Below are 5554 nucleotides of genomic sequence, written 5' to 3'. Positions count from 1 at the left end.
ACAACCTTAGAAGGAATTTCAATTTCTTTTTCTTGCTCCTCAACCTCATTAAGCTTCTTGTCATCACCCACATTTATATTTGGCTTTTCTGGAGATACTACCACTTTACCACTTCTAGTTGTGATGGCCATACAATCTTCCTTTGGATTAGTAATTGTGTTACTAGGAAAAGTACCTGGAGTTCTATCAGCAATTTGTTTAGCTAGTTGGCCAATTTGATTCTCCAAATTTCTGATAGATGCATTTATGTTCTTGGTATTAGCTCTAGTCTCCTCCATGAAATCATTAGAATGTTGAGCCATTTGTCCTACTAGTTTCTCCAAATGAGAAGGTTCCTTGGGTTGGATTGGTGGAGGCTGCAAATAATTGTTATATTTTAAGTCAAGACCAGTTCCCTGAATCCTCCTTTCAAAATTACTACCTCCAGCAGAAAAATTCTGATTTCTTGGAACATTTTGCGGCGGAGATCTTTGATCATACCAAATGCCATTCACCTGCATTTGTTGAGGAGGATCAGAAGACATCAAAGAAAGACATTCATTAGACTCATGATTGTCCTGGCAATATTCACACACAACAACAGCAGCTTTAGCCTGAACACCAGAAATCTGCATCTTATCAAGCCTTGAAGTCAAATTTTCCATTTGCTGAGATAATAACTTATTTTCAGCCAACACAACATCATTGCCTTCCAGCTGAAGAATACCTCTCTTAGGCTTAGATGACAAACCTTCATTTTCATTGGCGGTCATTCTCTCAATCAGCTCAAGAGTCTCATTTGCTCTCAAGGATTTAATAGTACCACATGCTGCACCATTCAACACCATCTGAATATCAGGTGTACAACCATTGAAGAAGATTCTCACTTGATTTCCAGCAGTCAAGTTATAATGAGGACACCTCCTCATTAAATCCTTGAATCTGTTCCAAGCTCCACACATAGTTTCACCCTCTAACTGAGTGAAATTGGTAATATCATTCACCATCTGATTATATCTCTCCATAGAAAAGATCTCAGCAAAGAACTTTTGAGACAAATCATCCCATGTAGGAATGCTACGTGCAGGCTGCCTTTCCAACCAACTAAGAGTCTTTCCCTTAACAGCAAAAGGGAACAACCTCAACCGGATTGCATCATTGGACACCTGAGGATGTTTGGTTGAGTCACATATCATAAGGAATCTATTTATAAATCTATGAGGATCTTCATTCTCTCCTCCTCCAAACTGGGCTCTCTCCACCAATTGAATAATGGAAGACTTCATCTCCCTATTATTGTTACCAATTATCGGCTGGACAATGCTTGAGTTAGGCCTATTAAAAGCTGGAGTAAGAATCGTATCCATGAGTGGATTTTCTTCATCATTATTTGCTGCCATGATTTATGATTCAACTAGTATCTCATGTGTCTCTTCAGATAGAGTACTAAACTCTTTGAATTCAAGCTTTTTCCGAGCGAGTTTTCTATTTCGCCTTTTGGTCTTCGCAATCTCAGGATCAAATAAAAATTCTTCTGTCTTACCTCGCATACAACTCAGGAGAGAGATTAGTAGCACTTTTCAAATAACACCAAAATAATAACAAAGAAATAAAAAAATAAAAAATAAAAATATTCACAAATTCCAATCTTAAAGATCAAGATTATATGATATAAGAAACGCCAATCCCCGGCAACGGCGCAAAAAACTTGATGCTTCTGGACAAGTGTACTGATCGCACAAGTAATATAATGATAAGAAAAGTATCGTCTCCTGGCACGAGCTGTCGAACTCGCGCAAATTAAAAATTATTTTTTAATTAGGGTTCAGAAAATTTGCAGTAAAGTGGAAACCCTAAGTCGCCTCTCAAGGAAATTGTTTTGGTTAAAATCGTTTATGAGAACAGAAAATTAAAAGGGGGGGTTTTGGATTTTTGTTTGAATAATTAAAAGACAGAATATAAAAATTGGGATTAAAAACTCGTAATTAAAAATTAACCAACCTAAGGTTAGGGTTCCTAGGATGTCCTTCCTTGGATAAAAATTACCAAATTCGTGGTTAAACTCAATTGAGAACAATCTGATCATCAAATCTGATGATCATTCTTTTCCCATAATCGCAATCGCGAACCTCAGATCGAATATCCACAATCACACGATATCGATCTGAGTTAGGGTAAAGGAACGAATCTGATTAGAGAGTGATCGTGAATCCTCTAGACAGATCCATGGAATCCCTTCCCCTTAGGTTGATTAAAGGGGTTTTAGCCTAGCGTGGCTAGGATAAACATGATTAAAAATTAAAATAAAATAAAAAGAAGAAGAACAAGATGAAGAACGCGAAGAACGCTTTAGAGAATTTGCTTTGATCCTCAAATTCAAAAATTACAGAATGAATAAAAGTTTCCTACTCTGCCGTCATATACCCCTACCCAAATTGGGTTAGGGCTCAGTTTTGATCGGCCCATCTATAATACGAAATAAAATAAATAAAAAATAAAATAAAACTAAAACTTGGCTTTGGGCCACTTAAGAAATTGGGTTCTAATTTAAATTACAAGTCCAATACTAAAATAAAACTTCAGCAAAATGCTTCCAACTTGGCATCAGAAATCTACCCGCTTCCAGTCCGAATTGGGCTTCAAGCTCTGCATAAGAATTGTATCTCTCTGTGTTATCTAAAAAACCCAACAAGAACGGAGTCAATCGGACAAATGTGGACCAAGATATGGCCAAAATACATAAGTAACGTAAAGCTGAAAAATTCTGACAAAAATAAATTAAACCCAATCAAAAACTAAAAATCTAAATTAACTCAAAACATCATTATTTTATTCAAATAAATCCTAAATATACTAATCAAGAGTAATAAATAAGTGCAATAAAATATGAGTTATCAAATTCCCCCACACTTATCTTTTTGCACTCCTGGGCAGAAACTAGAATAGAAAAAGAAAGCAAAGAAATAAGAAAAGAGTGAAGATTAACCTTTCCTTCCTAATAATTAGCAAGTATACAAAATATTACAAAAATCACAAGTTTTGAACAGATAAACCAACCAGGACAAAAATTCCTTAATCTCAAATCACAAGACCTGTCAATTTCAACTGCAACTGCAAACTACACAAAAATGGTTCCTCACAGGATGCTCTCAATCTTCTCTCAAGTGTATCAGTTAATTCAGTATATCACTCAAATCAACTCAAGAAAATCATCCTACCATAGGCTTGATCAAGCTTTACTTCTCCACTGCTAATAACACATGCATGCACAAATCAAGAGGGCTTAATACAGGGTTGTAATAGGGCTGAGGTAAATGTATGGATGAATATGGAAGAGAAAGCTAAACACCCCAGAAATTTACAAAGAGCAAAAAGTTAAGAACTAAACTAAGAACATAAAACAAAGATAATGAAAAGATAGAGATAAACACAATTTTTTTTTCTTTTTGCTTTTTCTCCCTTTTTGTTTTTTTTTTGTTTTTTTTTTGTTTTTTTTTGTTTTTTGTTTTGTTTTGTTTTTGTTTTTTTGTTTTTTTTTTTTGAGAAACAATAATACATACAAAATATCCAGATGGTTACCCCCCACACTTAAACTTTGCACGTCTCAGGAAAACCCCCACACTTAAACGAAACTCTACAGTAAAACCAATGCTCAGTAAATCTCCAGGATGTGGAATTATTTGGTTTTTCACTTAGGCTTGTAATGTGGCTAAGAAACAAAGGTGACATAAGGCACAAAAGGGCTAACCAAGGGAATACAATGCAAGGATGGCTATTTGGCTAAAGTGGGAAAGAAAAGAAAGAATGCCTCAATCATATTCATGCTTGCAAGTGAAAAATGCAGTTTCAAAAAGAACAAGAGCAAGTTCTAGAGGACAACAATCAAGAGCCGAATCACACAAGAAAGAAAGATTGGCCTACAGATGAAGACCATGTCTACAGGCTCAAAACCTCACAAAGGTATACCAAATCATGCAATCAGCAGCACGATATCTAGTAACAAGTAATGCAATCCAAGAATCAAGAACCAAAGCCTAACAGACTATGCTATCAAACACTGTGATCCAAGTCTACTTCATATACCACTCAATAATTACCAGAAAGAAGAGAAAAATCTACCTATGAAAGTCAAAAACTAAAAGGAAGAAAGGAAAAGAAAAATAAAAATGCAAATAACAGAAAGAAAAGAAAAAGAGGGAAGAGAACTCCCTGAACTCTCTAAGGAGAATAAACAGCATCAAGTAGCTTGATTTCTTCCTCACTGGTTTAACACTTTCTTCAAGCAAAATGCGGTGTATGCACATGGAAGGGCTGATTTCCACATTATCTGCTAAAGTCCATCCAATTGCCTTCTTATTTTCTTTCAGCAATGTCAGAAGCTTTTCCTCCTGCTCAGGTAGAAGGTTCTTGGCCACTATCACATGTAACTGCTCATTTTCCTCCAGATATGAATACTTCAGATGGTCAAGCAGAACCTTTAGTTCCAACTTAGGTGGCTGCTCAGTGGATGGAAGAAGTCTAGCGGGTGCAGGTTCTACAGAAAACACATTAACATCTATGCCTGCAATCAAATTCTCAGAAAAAGAATCATCAATAATTTCAACAGGCAATTCACAATTCAACTTCAATGCAGAACCACTGTGCAAATCATCATTCAATGCATGATTAACATCAGAACAGCACACCGTTATCTCAGCACAAACAGTACAATTCCTACTATCGGTACAACCACATGACAGATCAGAATCAAGGAATGATGATAATTCTGAAAATTCAGCAGTTAAGCCAGCAGATATATCATCAACCATTTCATCAATTACATCCATACAGAAAACTGAATGCTCTTCCCTAGGAAATTTCATGGCATCAAAGATATTAAAATTTACCATGCTATCACCAAATTCCATTTAAAGAGTACCAGCATGCATATCTATCTTAGTCCTAGCAGTTTTCATGAAAGGTCTACCAAGTTTAATTGTACTACTAGGAATCTCACCCTCCATCCCTAAGACATAGAAATCAACAGGAAAAATCAGATTGTTCACCCTAACTAATATATCTTCAACTACACCAGAAGGATGAACATTACTCCTGTTGGCTAACTGAACAACAATACCAGTAACACGCAAGGGACCAAGACCAAGAGACTTATACACAGATTCAGGCATCACATTAATGGATGCTCCTAAGTCTAACATACAATCATGAAAAACAGAATTTCCAATAATGCAAGGGATAGTAAATGTCCCTGGATCTTGGCACTTCTTTGGCATGGGCTGGATGAGTGCTGACATATTGTGGCTGACGCTGACTCGTTCATCTCCTTTCAGCCTCCTCTTGTTGGCGCACAACTCCTTCAGAAACTTAGCATATCTTGGAATTTGCTGAATCGCATCCAATAGGATATTGACCTCTACTTTTCTGAAGGTGTCGAGAATCTCTTTATCTTGAGCTTTTGCTACTTGCTTTTTAGACTGAGTGGCTCTTTGAGGAAAAGGTAACGGGATATGGACATCAGAAGTATCAGTATTCTGCTTCCTTGAACCAGTGTCACCTCTTTGAAATGACTTAATAG

General features: G+C 36.4%; 1 non-coding gene across 1 annotated transcript; it reads left to right on the top strand.

Annotated features, from left to right (window-relative positions):
- The first annotated feature begins 882 nt into the window (after positions 1-882).
- On the top strand, positions 883-988 carry LOC133299381 (small nucleolar RNA R71). The gene has a single exon (XR_009749918.1). It is a non-coding gene; the product is annotated as a small nucleolar RNA R71 (small nucleolar RNA).
- The last annotated feature ends 4566 nt before the right edge of the window (positions 989-5554 follow it).

This window comes from Gastrolobium bilobum, unplaced genomic scaffold (assembly GCF_033153095.1).
Source record: "Gastrolobium bilobum isolate Gb01-03AN ecotype WA unplaced genomic scaffold, APGP_CSIRO_Gbil_v1 utg41106, whole genome shotgun sequence".
Classification (NCBI taxonomy): domain Eukaryota; kingdom Viridiplantae; phylum Streptophyta; class Magnoliopsida; order Fabales; family Fabaceae; genus Gastrolobium; species Gastrolobium bilobum.
The sequence above is the reverse complement of the archived record's forward strand: the minus strand, read 5'-3'. Positions and strand labels throughout refer to the sequence as shown.